At 38.7% G+C, this 18,790-nt stretch overlaps 1 long non-coding RNA gene across 1 annotated transcript; it reads left to right on the top strand.

The window, feature by feature from the left end:
• Nucleotides 1–1,032: 1,032 nt before the first annotated feature.
• LOC150045867 (uncharacterized) lies at nucleotides 1,033–14,289 on the top strand. Its single transcript, XR_016532745.1, has 3 exons — nucleotides 1,033–1,158; nucleotides 8,918–9,071; nucleotides 12,061–14,289. It is a non-coding gene; the product is annotated as an uncharacterized LOC150045867 (long non-coding RNA).
• Nucleotides 14,290–18,790: the final 4,501 nt, after the last annotated feature.

The following is an 18,790-nucleotide window of genomic DNA, read 5'->3' as shown; positions in this document are numbered from 1 at the left end:
GGGATATTTAGGATGGTTATGTCCTCCTGGAGGAGAGATCCCTTTATTAATATGTAATAACTTCCTTTGTCTTTCTCACTAATTTTAGTTTGAAGTCTATTTTATCTGATATGAGGACGGCAACACCAGCCTGTTTATGGGGGCCATTAGCTTGATAAACTTTATTCCAACCTCTCACTTTCAGAAAATGTTTTTTTTTTTTTTGGCAAGATGTGTCTCTTGAAGATAGTAGAATTATGGATCTTGCTTTTTGATCTAACTAGACAATCTACGCCATTTAATTGGAGAGTTAAATCCATTGATATTGAGAGTTAGGATTGAAAAATATTTACTAGTTCCTGACACTTTTAAAAGCTTTCATTAGGGCCTGTGACTTGACAGTTCTTGTGGTACTTAGATGGTATGCTATTTTGGTACCATTTCTTTGTCAGTATCATGTTTGTATTGGTTTTCATTGTGGAGAACATCTTTGAGAATTTTCTGTAATGCTGATTTGGTTCCTACAAGAAATACTAGGGTTAAGAACCCACAGATTAAAAAGCTGGTGACTGTATCATTATATACATATCATTTGTATCCAGTCTGTACCCAGTGCTGTCACTCTGTTTCTAGGAACAACCACAATGACAGAAGGAAAGTGGGGGAAAAAATGAAAGAATCATAACATAAAAAAAAAGGTGGAGGTAAAATGGCAAAAAAAAAAGAGAACTCATAAAAATGCAAATGAAAAAAGATAGAAAAATACAGGTGTATTCTTTAGTTTGTTTTTTTGGGGGGGGGGGAAACGGGACAGGAAACTTGTGTCTCCACTAAATTCGGGATCCAAACACTTCAAAAAGTCTTTTTCTCTTGCGATTCGGCTTTGCGGTTCTTCTGATCAGTTTGCTTGATTGGGCAGAAAAAAACACCAGTGGCCTCACCAGCAGCTTTCCCAGAACTGCGCCCCGCCCAGGGGGAGGAACTTCCGCTGGTGTGGGGCCGACTTCCGGCTATGCTGCCTCTGGGACTGAATGATGGCGCTGCCAGCACCACGTCTCAGGCTCCCGTTGGCTTGGCGGGGTCTTTGCCAGCAGTCAAGATGGCGCTGCTGTTGGCGGGCGGGGAGGGGAATCCTTCCCAATGCCGTTCCTGGAGCAGACGTGGAAACTTCTCCACGAGGTACTCACAAATTGCTGGGTTTTCTGGTTCCCTGAAGCTGGCAGGTCCGTACAAGGCCGGTGATGGCTCTGGGCTCGCACAGGCGCTGTCTGCTCTGTCTGGAGCCGTCGGTCTGAGCTGCCGAGAAGCGCCGTCTGTTCCGGTTCTGGAGGGAGGCTTTCTGAAATTAAATCTTTCTAATCATTTTATAATTCTGTGTTATTTGGTTGGGGGTTGGGGCTGGGAAAGCAGCCATCTCGGGTGCTTCTCAGTTCTAGGTAACCTTCTAATCATCTTGACCAAGGGAATCTTTTCCCCATACCCTTATGCATATAATAGAGAGATAATTCAAAAATTGGGGTGCAAACAAACACATCTATTACTTAAAAATATATCTATATATGGCTATAAATGATGTCTATTCCCAAACATCTCTCTATTATATATATCATAGAAATATAATATGTAATACAAGTAAACTATATCAATGTTATCTCTTTGATAAAATTTATATAGTAAAATATTTGAATTATTGAGAGAATACAGAAGTGTGATTGGAACCAAATACTGAGTCTGACTCAGTACAGTCCCAAAAGCAACACACACATTTAACTCTAATGGAAAACATTCTCTAAGTAGAAAAGTCCATGATGATGTGGCAATATTTTTTTAGCTACTAAGTTGCAAAAGATTTGAAACTTGCCATAAATGCCTGACATTCAACTTAAGTAATAATTTATTCATATGTGAAGTAAAGTAACATATTAGCCTCTTAAAAATCAGATGTACTCTAGCTGAGAATTAAGAAAAAAAAAACCCTTAAGATAAGCTAATTTCTTCAGGTGGCATTATCTGAGATAATAGGATTATGTTATTTAATCAGAAAAAAATAATTCGAAGTTAGTGACAAAAGTAGACAATGCAATGCTCTGTATTCACTCTGTTCTCAGGCACTCCCAGAATCAGGAATTATTTCAGAATTACAGGAAATGGAGGAATGCTGAAAGGGAATCCCATCTGCTTTTAATTCCACAATCCCAATTAACTCTTATGCAGTGATCCTGAAGGGAGGGAGGGCGAATGGAAAGACTTGAAAAGGCAACAGCTCCTTTTTCTTAGAGCATTGCTTCTACGTTGTCATTGGAGACCCTACTGCCACGAACCTGACTAATGGGGTGATGTGTGGAGGAAGGCTTTTGAAATTAAGCATTCCATTTTGTCTGCGAAATGCATCATTGCTAATGACCATACATTTTCATCTAAACTGGAATAATGTAGGTTCTTATTAGGCCTCATATTTGAGGGTTTTGTTACCGCTGTTGTTCAATATTAAGTGTTTTCAGAAACATCCACTGGGAGCGCTGTCCATGCCTTTGCCATAGTTAGAACTCTCCATTACTAGCATGAGTAAGAAGAATTTGCCTTTCTAAGCTGCTTAGGCTTCTGGCTTCCCTTTGTAACGGAGTTTTCCCCAATTTTGATGTAGGGAAAGGTTTAGATTAACTCTAAAATTTTGCCTGAAAATTAGGATCTCCTTAGTTACCAGTGCTGTATAATTTTTTATTCTCTTGGATGTTTTGTTTTAGGCAGCAGTCCCTGGTGTACAGAGCAAGGGAAATGAACTATTTCTTCATTGTAGTTTGGAAATTTTTTAAATGTGCATTATGTAAGACAATTGTGATTTCAAAATACCAGTGAATTTTTATGAAAAGGAGGTACTCAGGCTAACATGCAGCATCCATCTACCCATCCATCCATCCATCCATCCACCATCCATCCATCCATCCATCCACCATCCATCCATTCATCCATCCATCCATTTATCCATGAATCCATCTATCCATCCACCCATTCATCCATCCACCCATCCATCTATCTTTCTGAAATACATGTTGTTTCTAGTGAATCCTACCTGATTTGTATAGAACCAAAAAACAGTTGAGATTTAAGTAAGCAAGCTAGATTTAAAATAGATAGAGTAAAAAAAATTCAAATAGATAATAAAATGACATAACTCTGACTAACATATTCTTGAATTTCTTTAAGTTCTGGCACTTGACAGTTCAGATATCTGTCTAAAACAATGGATCGCAGGTTTTTCAATAAATTAAAGAGTACATTATATTTTAAATTGTAATTGAAAAACAAATATTTATACTCTATTGTTGAAAACTCTAAATGCATATAAAGAAGCTAAGTGGCCAGGTGCTGGTGGCTCATGCCTATAAGCCTAGCTACTCTGGGGGCTGAGATGTCAGGAGCATAGTTCAAAGCCAGCCCAGGCAGAAAAGTCCCCTTGAGACTTTTGTCTCCAATTAACCATTCAAAAACCAGAAATGGTACTGTGGCTCAAGTGTTAGATCTCTAGTCTTGAGTATAAAGAGGCTCAGGGACAGTGCCCAGGCTGTAAGTTCAAGCACTAGGGAAGAAAAAATAAATACCTAAAAAAATTGTAAATGATTAAAATAAGTCAGTATATTTACTAGGACTATAATTAATACTTAGATGTGCTCATTACACCTTTAATATCTATTTCTATATATATTTATGTGTAAGCATATATTTTTATATACATACAGATACATACAGATGTACCTAAATCCTATTTTTAAGAAAATTCTGAGCTTGGTACAGTGGCTTATCATTGCAATCCCCATTCTGTGGAGGGAATAGGAAGAGGGCTATAAGCCTTATATTGGCAAAAAGTAGATTTTTTTTGCCAGTATGTACATTATACTGAAGCTTGAACTCAGAGCCTTGACATTTTTTCTCTCATGGCTAGTACTCTACCATTTAAGCCATACCTTTAATGTTGGCATTTTATTGGCATACTAAAGATAAGAGTCTCCCAGATTTGTCTTCTGGCAATGACTTCACAGCTCTGTTCTCAGGCCTCAACCTTCTAAGTAGCTACGATAGACAGACATTACTGTAAGTGCCATCTTATGTTGTCTTGTTTTTAATTTGTATAAGATCAAGTTCTTGCATTCTGTAAATTATTTTTTAATTTAAACAAAGCTTTGAATTCTTCTGAATCAAGATTAGTTCCATTTCTACTTTGCATTTTCAGTTATGACACAGAATGCCTGTTTTAATACCCAACAAGAGTGACATATAATTTCATCTCCTATATTATACAAGAATATTCATAAAGTGCTACTATCTCTAGTAGAGTATTTAGTATAGGTTTAGAATGCCTGGAAATGTATTTTTAAAATTTTCTAGCATTTATATATTTGTGTAAGGTTTTTCTAAAGTCTATACTTTTATTATTTTCTTCCTAAAGTTAAATAATACCGAATATTGTGTTAGAAACAAATCATACATTTTTATCGCAGATCTGTTCTAACCTTTTAAGATTTTTGATAATTGATTAAATACAACTTGAATTAATTAGAACCCCTAAAAATGATTTAAATATAAATTTTACAAACCTATAATTAAACCATATCAGTGTTTTCAAATTGGCACAACAGTCTTTCTCTCTCTCTTTTAAAATGAGTTACATATTTGAAAGCAATTCATAAACCTCAGTGGGTCTTTTTTGAAAGTGCTTTTAAGATTATGTAAGAAAATGTTCTCAGTGTCAGTAATAAATGGCAGTCATGGAATTTTTAGCAGATGTTTTAGAGATCCACATGAAATGGTTGAGTATCTCTCTACTTAGAACAGTTCATGTTATCCTATGTTCACCGAGAAAATGGTAATAAAATTCCTCTTGTGGGCCTGTCATGTTTAAAATATCATATCCCTTCTCCAACATTAAACAGATGAATGAGATCAGACATTATTAAAATAGAGTGGTTGCAGAGATGGTGTCTTCAAAGGAAAGTGCAGTGGTCCTGGTGATACTTAAAAAAAAAAAAATCCCCTTAACTCCAGCCAAGCCTTGCTTCATTTCTCAGAGCAGCTGTTTCTACAATCGACAACAAGACACCCGGATTTCAAAGACAAAATATAGAAAAGTTTGTCACAGTTTGGGGGCAATTCTCCCCACTTTTCAAAGTAATGCACATGTAGATAAGTATAACCATACTACTAAGGCGCATGAAATTAGATGTTTTAAAAGCGATTAACTGTACTGGGACAATGATGCCAAAATGTGATTCTAACACCCTAATACAAGGCTTGGTTTTTCCCGAATTAAATAAAAATTCTCCTTGCAGCAGCCCTAGGAGTTAGCTCTGTTCAGTCCTGACCGTTCAAGATGACTTTAGCCACTGCACTGGCTATACTCATCTTTGATCTCTAGGGAGATGGTATCTCACAGTAGGGTTGTGTGGTTCCAGTGACATTCAGGAAAACACACACACACACACACACACACACATCTACAAGCACAGGACACACTCATCTAAAAGTATATTCATGTACATACAATGGATGTGCATCCATGCATACAAATAGATATAGATTCAGGTTTGTATCCATGTAAACACACAGCATGGTGTTCATATGAAGACATGTAATGTAGACCCTCCTCTGCACACATGTGCACACACATGCATAGTCAAAAGCAGGCAGGCCAGTTTATTCCACTTCTTTCCACTATATGATTCGTCTTTCCCCACTTGGTTTTGGCTACTTCATCACAAATACTTTTTAACAGAAAAAAATCATGATGGGTTTCTCTTCCTTTTTAAATTTTTTTTTGAATTTCAATTCCCCATTCACTTTAATTTGGTGGTTCTACAAGCTACAAACAAATTAGGCCCATTACATCTCTCCTCTTGCCAACTGTTCTTGGAATCTTTAATCTGTGCACTCAAGAACTGGCCCAGCCTACTCTCTTCTCTCTTCCTTTGAGAATATGAATTCTCTGGCACACCCAGCCTTTGTGTGGTCTCTCAGTTTTTGAAAACAAGCAGGGCGGAGGACAATAAAGATGTCTACCACCCCACAGTTGAGCAGAGTTCTTTAAAGCCAGGTTTATAGCATCCCACTTGCCTGCATATTGGTTTAATATCCTCCCATTTTGAAATTTCAGCTTCTGAATTACCAAAATAACAACCAGTATTTTGGGTCCTAAAACCTTACAACTCCCCACTGCCTTTGGAGTTGCCAGATGATTTTTTTTCCTATCCATAATTCCATACCTCTCTTTTGACGTACAGCTCTACAACAAACCTACAAGCACATGTCACATTTCTATCCAAGAGGGCGTTGACCTAAGGCCAGCTGGAGTAATTGATGCTTTCCTTTCTGTAGCAGTTTCCTCATCCCATCTTTCCTCCATGGTTTGGAAGTTGCAATCAAATTCATGATCAGTTCTCTGCTTAAACTTGACTGCATTTTCAGCTGGTCTGAAGCCAATGGCTCTCAACAACAGAGAACTGAAGTCTGACATCATGGTCAGTTCCCAGAGAGAAGTAGGACCTTACCTTGTCCTGTGCATCTACAGATGTTAACACCAACGTGGCAGTTTCTCCGTAACTTCCAAGCAAGAAGTGATTTTTGTCCTGTTGCTGCCATGACAACGCTTCTTTCCCTGACTTTGGAGATAAACACCTCATGCTTTAAACACACTCCAAAATGAGACAAATCTAAAATGCGCTTAGTGCCCAAACAGGAGAACGAATAAATTTATAATAACCAGTTAAGTCAACAGACACCTCTACATTGAGTCCAACTGCAAATGCCTACACACACAAAAAGGTAATAGAGTCCTACAAGGCCTGTTGTAAAAAGTCTGAATAAACAAGGAAGTAAATTAAAGGAAGAAACAAACTTGATTTCTGCCAGGGCAAAGCAGGAAGTTGAAATGAGACAAATAGAAAACAACTTCAAAAATTCCTTACAAAATTATTCCTTAAAAAATGATTCTCTTGTTGCCAGTGGTAAGATTCTCCTGTCTGGATGGGTTAGATGGATTGTGTGCAAGGAAGCATAAAACCCTAATGAGAAACACCATATGCCTCACTGACAAATTCTACATGCAACACAAAACTCCTGAAGACTCTTTTAAAAGAGAAAATGGGCCACAGACTACCTGCTCTCCTAATTTTCAAGAAAAAATCATGATGTCAATTCTGGACAAACTCTATAGCAGTTTATAGTGCACATAAATACTTTTATTGGAGATTATAAAAAGTGAATCTTTTTTTGCTATAGGTGTATTAAAAAGCTATCATTGTGTTTAAGAGACAATCTAAAAACACAAGCATAATCCCATAAATATATTATGCTTAGATTCTATTGTAGCTGATAGTTTGCAGCAGAGTGCCAGGGTTTGAAACCTGGTCCTCCTCCATTAGAAAGGACATTTGGGAGAGGAAGGGATTGCTTCAGTAACCACAGCAGAATGACAAGAATCTGCACGATTCAAGGATGACCTTTCTGGGATGTTGTATTGTGTCAGGATGCTCCGGTTTGGTGCAAGGGTGGAGGATAGAAATGTCCAGTGGCTAGGGTTTCCGGGTGAAGGGAACCCACAAGTAACACCTCAGGAAGTAGCCAATACCTATGGGTCAAGACACTGGTAAAATGGAAGTGCTTGTTGAAGGCAGCCAGGTGAAAACAGTTAACAAATTTGATTTTAAAAAAGGAAACCTTACAAGTTAGAGATATTCTTCATTCATCTTGACATAAGAAGTTTCCAGGGCCCAGAGTTCAAGCTCCGCAACTGACAAAAAAAAAAAGTTTTCCAGTAAGGATGGATGAACATTATCTTCTGTTTTTTTCTCCCATCTAAACCCAAATAAACAATTCTGAAGGGATTCTTGTTAAAGACACAAACCATGATTAAAGGGATCATGTAAAAAGAAAAAAAATCACACATTTAATAGCTACAGAGTGAATATTTGTGGATAACTACTGACACAGGAAGGTTAAATCTAAGTCTAGAAATTGGAATACTAAATACTACTTAGCAAATAATTTGCATAATCAAGATCAGAGAACAAGAAATCACTAGATAATTGAGAAAAGACTCTAATAGGAAAATAACGGAGATTCAAACAAACAAACAAATGAGAAAAGAAAACAACAACAAAGAAAAGACACTTGAAAGAGATTATTGTGAGAGAAAAGTATATATAAACAAACAAAAACAAATTATGACTGACCTCAGAGAGTTAGGAAAAGCTTGCGTATTGGAAGGAAGGAATGTGGTATATCTGAACACATGAAATAAGCAGAGACAAAAGAGAACATTACTGAGAAATTCTATACAGTTCCTTAGAAAATTCAGAGAATGCTTGGGATATGCACTGAGGGAATCATCTAGGAAGAATAGCCAAACAGCATAAATGAACAAGAAGAGTAAAAAAAAAATTGGGAGATTTTATAAAGAGCTGGACAAAGAGGAGTCTAATATGTCCAACTTCTAGTTAACTCTTGTTAGAAACAACAACAAAAAAAAAACCCTCTTTTTTTTTCATTGCAGTATAAGTAAGTTCTAAAGCAATGCTTCAGTAATATCTTCCAGAGGAGGAGAATTCCTAGACCAAAACACATAAAGACACTCAGTAAGACCTCACAGCAAGAGAAGACAATGAACCACACCAAATAATTCTGTTGTGAGATTTCAGCATTGTGTATACAAAAGGAGGATCCAGCAGGCTTCCCAGGGGGAAAAACAAATCCAAAATGAGATCATATGCAGATCAAAGAACGGAATGGCTATGGATTTCTTCACAGAGACTCTGAGAGCAAGGGAACAGCAGGAAACTACTTCACATCCCTGAAATAACAGGGACGTCTGGGATAGATTCCCTGTTCAAGTATTCCCAGGGAAGGCAGAGCGACTGAAGCAATTGATGTTCTTGGTATTTGTTTTCAGGTGGTACTTTGAAATGTACTCTACTCACCACAAGCAAGAGCTGCAAACAGAACAGCTACACAGTGGAGAAAAACTGATCCAACACAGGAGAAAGATGAAAGGATTCGTTTGTGTCACGCTCAAACCAGATCCAAGGAGGTGAACTGTGAAGCAGGTATAGAGACAAGGAATTCAAAGTAAAACAATTCTCTGGTTCTGGGAGACCCTAGTGGTATTGGCTATATTTCTCTGAGTCAGGGGAAAAGTAGATCCTGGGTAAAGGATACAGAATGAATTTTAAAAGATTTAGAAAACAAAGCCAGAAAAGGACTGAAAAGATCATAAGTGTGTTCATTACTTCTCTTAGCACCTACTATCTGGCGAATGTCACTGTAACTCCTCTATACATTACCTCGATAATAAAAAATAAAAGGAGGAAATTTTTTTTAAGAAATCACAAGTGATCACTAACTACACAGGAAAAGAATAGAATAAGGAATTGTGGGAAAGCTGAGATTTCATGATTTCTTTTTTTCTAAGAAGGGGATAGGATTTAGAGGATATGGGTCCCCAAAAGTGTTTAGAGCATGTTGACATTTTAAATTTCGGTGTTTTGTTTATAAATACTGTTATGATGTATGGGAAAGATCTGTGGATGATTGTGTCTGGCCACACGACAGATGTGAGATGTGAGACACAGAAGCAGTGACAATCTGAAAAAGACAGGTGACAGGATATACTGACAAAGATGGTGTTGCTTTTCTAAGAGAGGAGCTCTCACCTGTACATAATAGTAGAAAACCAGGCAAATGCACATGAAAGTAAAATCAATTTCCCTAGGGAAAAGGTTTAACAGTGAAGTAATATACTAACTTTCTTTTTTGTATTAGTTAAGTTTCAGCATAGGCTGAGAAGTCACACATCTTGTTTTATAAAAGGAGATTCTGAGTGGTGTGTCTATAATCCTAGCTATTCAGGAGGCTAAACTCTATGGATCCCAATTAGAAGCCAGCCTGGACAGGAGTATCAATGAAATTCTTACCTCCAATAAATTCAAGACTCTTATCTCCAATCAATTACAAAAACCAAACCAAGACAGAAGTAGAATTCAGTCTCAAGTGGTAGAGCAAAAGAAGCTCAGGGACAGTACCAAGGCCAGGAATTCAAGCCCCAGGAGTCACACACAACACACACACACACACACACACACACACACACACACACACACAAGTGGGGGAGAACTGGAGCTTAGAGAAGTCATACAACTTTAAAGTCACAAGACTAATAAGAAAAGATCAAAGAATGAAGATCAATGGTGGTCTGGTTCTAATACTCTTGATCTTAAACAACTCCATCAGAATGAATGGATCTCTCAGAGCTAGCCGTCAACTACTCCCAGAGCCCAGCTGGAGAGATATTGGTGCTGCTTCTTCTATGGTATGCATGACACATACTCAAGAAATATCACATCTGGACTAGCAGATTCTTTTATTGATTTCTTTTCCTTCCAAGCCAGGATAGGCTTGCAAGGAAAGCAGGAGTTATATTTTTAGCCTAACCTATGTCTAGTGGGATGAAGTCATTTTAACATCCTGATTTTTGTCTTCTCAGTTCATTTTGTCATGTTGCTGCCATCAGCGTCTATATTTTCTAATCCAAAACTGGTAATAGGACCAGTTGAAACCCAGAATAGAGATGGCACGGGATGTGAGATCCCACACAACATTTCCAGTATGGCACTTACTGTGCTGGCCACCTTGGCCTGAAGATCAAGGTGTTTCACTGAGCTCACGTCGAGGCATCAGGGAAAAAAAATTGGAACCGATGGAACTTCTGCAAAGAGCATTGGCAGTTGCCTATATTGTTTCCAGAAGGACAAAGCAGGGCTAAAGTCCTTCCTACCTTCCTCAGTGAAACCTCAGAATGAACTCTTTCTAGACAACCGTGGTGAAAATGGTCGTTCTAAGAAATTTGGAGGTTTGAAGAATCCTAAGACCTAGTTGATCATAGGGAAGTAATTCCTAGATTTTGGAGTAAGATGATAGTATATTTCTGCATCGATATAAAACATACAAAAGAAAATCATACGGTATCTTTCATCAATAATAACAATAACAATAAAATAAAATAAATAGAATACTTCTTCATCCCCTGGATGTGTTGCTTCCTTCACAGAAGAGCCCAGTCCAAGAGCCCACCAGTAAAAAGGGACAGGTAGAATATTCAATCCTGGCTCTTTTACCAATCTAGTGATGGAAATTGGAAATTTTTTTAACTATTGCTTCTATGGTCTTAAGAATTCCAGAAATGCCTTCATTTCTGTCTCACCTGTTCCAGCTGCACTTTGATTTTACAAGTAACTCATTGCATCACTAGGACAGTGTCACTCTTTATCATTCTTCAAGTTTCAGAAGGAAAAATAAAACACCTAGGTTTCATTGCACAGCTAAAGCTTTTATTGCAGTAACAAGTCCAGCCAATTGCTTCTTGCAAACCAGCAAGCCTCCCACTCTAAAAGAGAAGGAACAGGTATGAGAAAGGCCAGGTATGTTACTTGCCAAAGACCTTTGGCTTAACAGCCACCCTAGACTTTTGTCACTTCTGCAAAGTTCTTGCTTCACAGTAGCAAACTCCTGAATATTTTTTTTTCTTAGCATACCCAGTGACACTAGAAATTGCTCTTTGTGCATAATCAGAAATGATTTGCATGTAGAGGCATACAAAGCCAGTTAGACCTGCCTGCTCTACCACCCCCAGCTTCACTCAGGAACAAGACTTGGTTTAGAATAAGCCAGGAAAGGAAAAATCACAAACTTGGTACTGAATTTTTTTTGTTAAAAATGATTGTTTATGAACTATTGTGCTTTTGCAGTCTAAGCAAAACTGAAAGCCTTCTTTACTCCTGACACTGCCTGTCCCTGCAGAGAATTGTCAGGAGGAACAACCCACCCCTTGCTCTTGTTGGGCTTCTCTCTAGCTGGATGCATAGATGCATCTACAGGCACATGGAAAAATTCTATACTCAGGCGCTCATGTTAAAGTTGGCATCACGGGGGAAATTATTCACCAGGAATATCCTTGAAGAATCGCAAAATTACCAACAAGACACAGTGGACTCCACTGCCCAAGCCACTGTAGTAAGAATCCTATCTGTCTATTCACAGCTGCCGTTGATCAACTACGTCTCAGAGTAACTTACGTCTGTGGAACAATTCAGATGCCAACATGCCCCTTGTCTTCTGGTTGATCTTCACAAGATGAATGCTTCTAATTTCTCTGTGAACCTGTAAGGATTCCGAAGCTGAGGTCATTTAAACAGATTCTTCCAGGTCAACTTGTGCTTGACAAAACTGGGAAAAACACAAATCTTCCCTTTTATAGTCCTGACTCCTCTTCATGAATAACCTTGAACGATGGTTCTGTCCTTCTTATTGCCTTTGCTGTGTGCTTATGGACACAGAGAAAGGAAGAAAACAAACGATTCTGGGAAAGGAGCTTTTGCACAGAGCTGCAGGGTGGCAAATGGCATGACACAATCACATATTTCATTCTTAATCTTGTCCTATCTCAGTTTGGTAATCAGTCTACAAGAGTCATGTTTATTTCTTGATGGGGAGAAGGAAGTAGTTTGAGGCTACTAAAGGAAGGTTACGTTAATTTCTCAAACTATCTCCTGTATGGCGCAGGTCTGAGGGAGGCTTGGCTAAGTATTATCATGCACTCATCTAATGGAGGCTTTCATATGTTGAAGTTGACCCTTCCAGAGAAGAGAGCTCCTAAAACCGCTGTGGCACAGCAAAAACAATCCTACTCCTTAGTTTCAGTACACAAATAACTCTTTTTGTGTCGTTTCTACATCGGATGCCTAGAAATTATCACAAGTCTTCTCTTAAAAGCCACACACCTAGAAAACATAGGGGAGTATGTGGATATTTTGCAGACAGTGAATCAACATTTATTTGTTCACTATGGACCAACATCTTACTGTCTTTCAGATACGACTACCTCACTTGTTTCTAATGTTACTGTCTAAGAGGCTGGACCAAGCGACCAAGACATGAAACTTCTTTCCTGTGTGTAGAGCAGAGAAAGAGCTCACAAAAGGCGAATTCAACTGAATTAATCAAAAGTCTAAACCACTGCACAAGCCAAATTTGAAGATGCAACACAGGAATGTTGCTACAAGGAATCGCTAGGAATGAAGAAGAGATACGGTTTTTCATTGCTCTATCAGTTGTCCTGGGTAAGAGCTTCCAGGAAACTTGAGCTTGAGGAGCTTCAGGCCTGTGTTCCTCCTGTCCACTTTCATCTGTATGCATGGCTGACAGAGATGGAGCGCTGCCCCACATGGCTTCCTAGCCATCAGGGTTCTAAGACAGGATAAAGTGAATTAGGAGGTTTTACTTGACACAAGCATGCTGCTTTTAGATTTCTCTCGTTCTGACCTTCCCTGAAAACCGCCATGAGATTACCTGTTAAACAGAACTCAGTCACTGACTTTGCTGTTTCACTGGCCCAGGAGACTTAAGTTGCAAGCTACAGGAACAGATTTTAGCTTGAATTAGTATTTAAAAAAAACAACACATAGCAATGTCTCATGGAGCTAATAAGAATGAATTCAGACAGGCTCTTGGAAGAAACTGGAAGAGGTAACTGTTATTATTTATGTTTTTCTCCCTGTCTTTATTTCTCTTCCCTTACAACAGCTCCCCTCCTCATCCTTTCACTGCCTCTCTGTGGGCAGCACCCTCTCCTCACTGCAGCATTTTACTGTTTCCTGTCACGGCATCTGGATGCTTCAAAGGCCCCAACTCTCTTTGCTTGTTATAGTTATAAGCCATCCGTGTGACAGACTGAATTCGCATGGTTTTCAATCCAAATGACAAGGAATTAGAACGTGCTTACTTTGCTTTGGAGAAGAATCTCTCCCTGATCTAATCAGGCATGGAATGACAGAATTAGAGCTATGTAGATCAATGCTAGAAACATGTCCTTCATATGGGAATGAGGTTGTACTGACAGACTAGGAAATCGAGTGAATATGTTTATTACTGTTGTAATTCTAACAGATATTTGGGGGCACAGAAAGTCAAATGCTAAAAATGATCACATAGAAATAAAATTAGCTTGTGTATGTATTTGGCCGGGGTTCATTTCTGTACTTGTCTGAAATATTGGGGGGTTTTGGTGGTACTAGGATTTGACTCAGGGACTATGTGCTTGCTAGACAGGTACTCTACTGCTTGTGCCACATTACCAGCTCATTTTGCTTTTGTTATTTTTCTAACAGAGGTTTGTTACCAAGAGCAGTGGCCTTGGGGGAAACAAACAAACAACAAAAACAGGCTAGCCTGGACTGAGATCTATCTGTCCTTAGTATGGCTGTAATAGTAGGCAGGCAACCAAAGTTCTCCCAATTTCTCCTTCTCCAGTACCTAGCATTACAGGTGTGAGATACTCTACCCTGTTTTCCTGACTCTCTTATATCTGTTCTTATCTGAAGTCATTCCAATAAAAGAGAAAGCAGAGTCACCCAAACATAGGGGTCATGCTGTTTGGGAATAATAGGGAATCCCTGCCTCACAGTCTGTCATGCATGTCTAGACAGTCTCACCAGCATTGTTAACAACTGGAATTGCAATGTTTCTTACCACCATCTATTACAATTCTTCTCCTTCTTCCAGGCCAATGTGTAATGTCACTTGGATTCAGATAGCTTCCTTTTCTCCAGTGGCTGCCTTGATCCTTCCTATCCACTTACCTACACAAACATACACATAACATTGAGTCAACACCACAGAATCTCCAAAACACTCAGCAGTCAGACACCGTATCTTTTTTTGTGGGGAGGGGGGAGGGATTTTGGGATCTCCACTCTATGACTTTGTTATAACTTCTTATTTAAGTCATTAGTCTACAAAAGTCTTTTAACATAACCCTGCCTGAGAACTGTCATCTGTAAATCACCCACAGACATCTCCCTCTCTCTGAAAAATAAAGGCAAATAAAGCATGATTTTTAGTAAATCCTTTGCATAGTGAAGACTGAATATTGGGAACCATACAACAGCCATTTGAAGAACTGAGCAAGATCTGCCATCCCTAGAAGCCAAAACATATTAAATCCTTTATTCTCAAAAGGTAATTATTTATAATTAAATCGAGTCATCACAACTAATCTCTAAGAGAAAACAGGTCTGGGTATTTTGCACAGGGTAGACACCCCACCTCCAATATAGAGTTTTGCTGGCAGCAGAGCAAACTCATGTCATGGCTAGACCTCTGGTTTCCTGCTGGCTCAGCCATCCTTTTACCAGATTCCCATTTCTCCCCAGACAGAAACCTGTGGGACGGGTTAGCAGCTCCACACTCAAAGCTGAATGTGCTCTGAAGCTGTCTGCTGGGAGTCTGGGATCTAGACGCTAAACCACAGACAGCTGTGAGAGAGATGACCTTACAGACCTTGGATTCTCTGCTTCCTGTCCTGCTGTCAGTAGCCTTGCTTCCTGACCAGTCGTGTCTAGGCCATCTTCAAGTATTCTTTCATAAACCCCTTCCTCCACAGCGTCACCCAAGTTGCTCATGCAACTGTCTTTCAGGAACCAGCAGGATGCCCACCACCGTCTTTAGAATGAATGGAAACCTTTATGAGGGACACAAGACTCTCAGCGCCATGGCAGGTGACTGACCCCATCTCCTGGGCAGATGTCTCATGAGAACAGGCATCTCCTTGAAGAGCAGTGGCGTCCACCACTGGTCTGTACAGCCTGCCTATTTTGTAAACAGAACCCACACCGCTTATACTCCTCTATCATAGTGGCTTCTTTTTCTTGTTTTAAAGCAGTCAGTCGTCCTTTGAGCAAGCACAGCAGTCACCCTCCCATGGAATGTAAGGGTCAAGAAGTTGATTCACTTCATAAGCTTTCCCTAAGCACCTCGACATTTGAGGGATGCAAGATGGGTCGATCAGGGCAGAGATGAGCGCGGAGGAGTTGTCCCAGTGAGATTATAGGTGGCGTGACTCATAATTCCTCCAACTCAAAGAAGGGTTTACCATTGAACTGGGTTTGGCACATCCTGAGAGTGAAGAGAGAGGAGAGCAAAGGAAGGAAATCCTCTTCAGAGTATTTGCTGTTAACGGTAGATTACTCCTGGATGGGCAGCAAGCACAGAAAAAGACCTTGAAGCTAAGGCAGTCTTTCCATCTAGCTATGTGGGGGTCTCTTAGGTGAACTGATGAGGAGAAACTGGTTTCTTCATATGGTGCCTTCTGGAACAAGTTGAGTTGATGATTCTAGACCCAGTCCAGTTGTCTGAATTAGAAAGCATTTTCTTTTAGGAATGGTATTTCAAACTATATGTTCTTCACAGCAGTACTGAACTGCTCTCTCCTTCTCTCTCTCTCTCTCTCTCTCTCTCTCTCTCTCTCTCTCTCTCTCTCTCTCTCTCTCTTTCTCTGTAGTCCTCACCAATGCAGATTATGGAATTCATAAAGATACATCATGTACCCATTTAAACTATATGATTAACTGCTAATCTATGGTATTAACTTGTAGGATGTTATGGAGATTAGCATGTGTAATTATATTTGATGGTATATGATAATTACTTGTTTGGTTGCAATTTGAAGTATGATGACTTGAGAACATTCATCAACCTGTATATGACGATTCAAGTCTGATATAAAATTACAGCTCATTTTAATTGTTTTTTTTTAACTAATCAAACTGACATTCCTCAAAACATAAAAAGTCTAAAGCAAATTGAGATGATGTTAATAATACAGTGATTGGAGTACTAATTGAAAAGTACTTTTTAGAAAATGGGACGTTCTGATCAATATTTTTCCAATGAGCTAATTAAGTGTGGAAGTAATGTTTCTATATTTCCAATAAAACATTACAAAACTTGAATTCTGACTTTCCTTTGAGGCAAATACAGCAAAGGGTGATAGAACTCAGTAGTGGAGGGAGAAGGTTTTTCCCAACATGTCTTACTAATGAAGGCAGGAAAGTAAAATATTGGATGTTTCAGGAAAATCTTCACATCTTTCCTTATATTCTGTACCTGCATTCTCCATTTTCTTGTACATTTTTTGGCCTTTCAGTTGTTGATCTCTCCCTCTCCCTCTCTCTCTCTCTCTCTCTCTCTCTCTCTCTCTCTCTCTCTCTCTCTCTCTCTCTCTCTCTCTCTCTTCTCCTACAGTGACTGATTTAATAATAGGCAAAGGATCTCCCCTAGCTCTTGTGCTGTTATTCCTTCCCTCAATAACTCACCTCATGCTAAATCCGGAATGATAATAAACAAGTGTTATGCAGTTTAGCCTTTAATGTAGTTCTGACTTACATGTACTTAAGTGTTGACTTAGACAGACCATATATCAGGAAGACCAAATCAAATAATATACTGTATGTCGAATCCAAAGTTTAGGATAACCCAGTTCTTCAATAACCTGATTTGTGCTATTCAAACACAGAGGAATGAGCAAATAAATGTAGGGTAATCCCATGACGAAAGAGTCAGGCTGTGATTAAGGATGTTGGAGGAAGCTAAAAAGGCCTTTATGGTCATCTATACTTCAACTCAGAAGAGATGGCTGCTCAACTCCTGAAGCTTACAAGGTGGCAACAGGTCAGAAAGGGTAGAAAAATGGCAAGCTAGAAATAATAGAGCATACAGGACAATCCCTATTTATTCACAAGGTTTAGAAAATGCTGTACTTTTGTTTTCCTTCAGTTCGGGTGGTCTTCTCATATTTCATGCACACTGACAGAAAAGCTAGTATCTTATTGAATGGTTTCATTTTTCCATAAGGCTAGTATTCTTTTGTGGTAAGTGAATGAAACAATAATTTCAGTACTTTACAAAAATTACTAATAATTTTTTCTTTAAAAAAATCACAAATTAGGGTACCCATAAATGAATTATTTTCAGTTTGTATGTCTATTGTTTTGCTAAAATAAAGTGAAATGTGATATTATAAAAGCAACTCTTTTGAAAAAAGTCAGTGCTCAGTTTTCTAATTATTAACACAATTAATCTTCCCTGCTACAATTTTAGAATACTAATAAAATCATTAAATCGAAGACTAGCTTGAGCTGACTAAAAGTGCTTAATTAAGAGGGTAGATAGACTTGTATGTAATGAAAATTTAAGTTGAAGACTAATTTTCTAGTTAACCCTTCTGAGAGTTAAGAGACTTGATATCTTTTTTCTCATTTTTGAGTAAACACAGAAACCTCCAACATGAGTGGTAACTTCCAAAATGTATAGAAGAAAAGAGTACTCTCTTTTTTTGAGTTCTTCAGGAAATAGATGATTTCATTATGAATTGAAGTAGAGGAAAATGATATTTAGAGACAAAGGTAGTATTATTTAACATTAATTATCTGTCAGCCAAAATGAAACACATTATTTGTTCATGAATCCATAGTGAAGAGAATACTCTGAAAGATTTATAAATAATGCAGAGGGGCTGCAGAAGAAAGAAGCCTCAGGTTTGTAGTCAGTAAGGCCCACTCTAGCGGATATTATAGGTGTGGGCTCATTGAATTATCAGAGGAGATTTAAGGAAATAAATTGGAGGCAAATGCATCAACGTATCTCTAGAGTTGTGTAGAATCAACATATAAACTATGTGAGGGAAACAGTCACACTGGGAAGGAAAGAAAGCACAGAAGAGGCTGCGAGACTGGCCTAGTGGTAGAGTGCTTGCCTTGCATGCAGGAACCCCTGGGTTTGAGTCCTTGGTACCACATGCACAGACATCATGGGAGAAAGAAAAAGGGCCTAAGCAGCTGGCTCTACCAGACATGTGGTGTGTTAGGACAATCTCAGACTCCAAGGGCAGTGATAGAACACTATTATATTTCATATTAAAAAGGAAAGGATGATT

Source organism: Megascapheus bottae, chromosome 26 (assembly GCF_031878675.1).
Source record: "Megascapheus bottae isolate mThoBot1 chromosome 26, mThoBot2.hap1, whole genome shotgun sequence".
NCBI classification, from domain to species: domain Eukaryota; kingdom Metazoa; phylum Chordata; class Mammalia; order Rodentia; family Geomyidae; genus Megascapheus; species Megascapheus bottae.
Note: the sequence above shows the minus strand (reverse complement) of the source record. Positions and strands in the feature narration are given on the sequence as shown.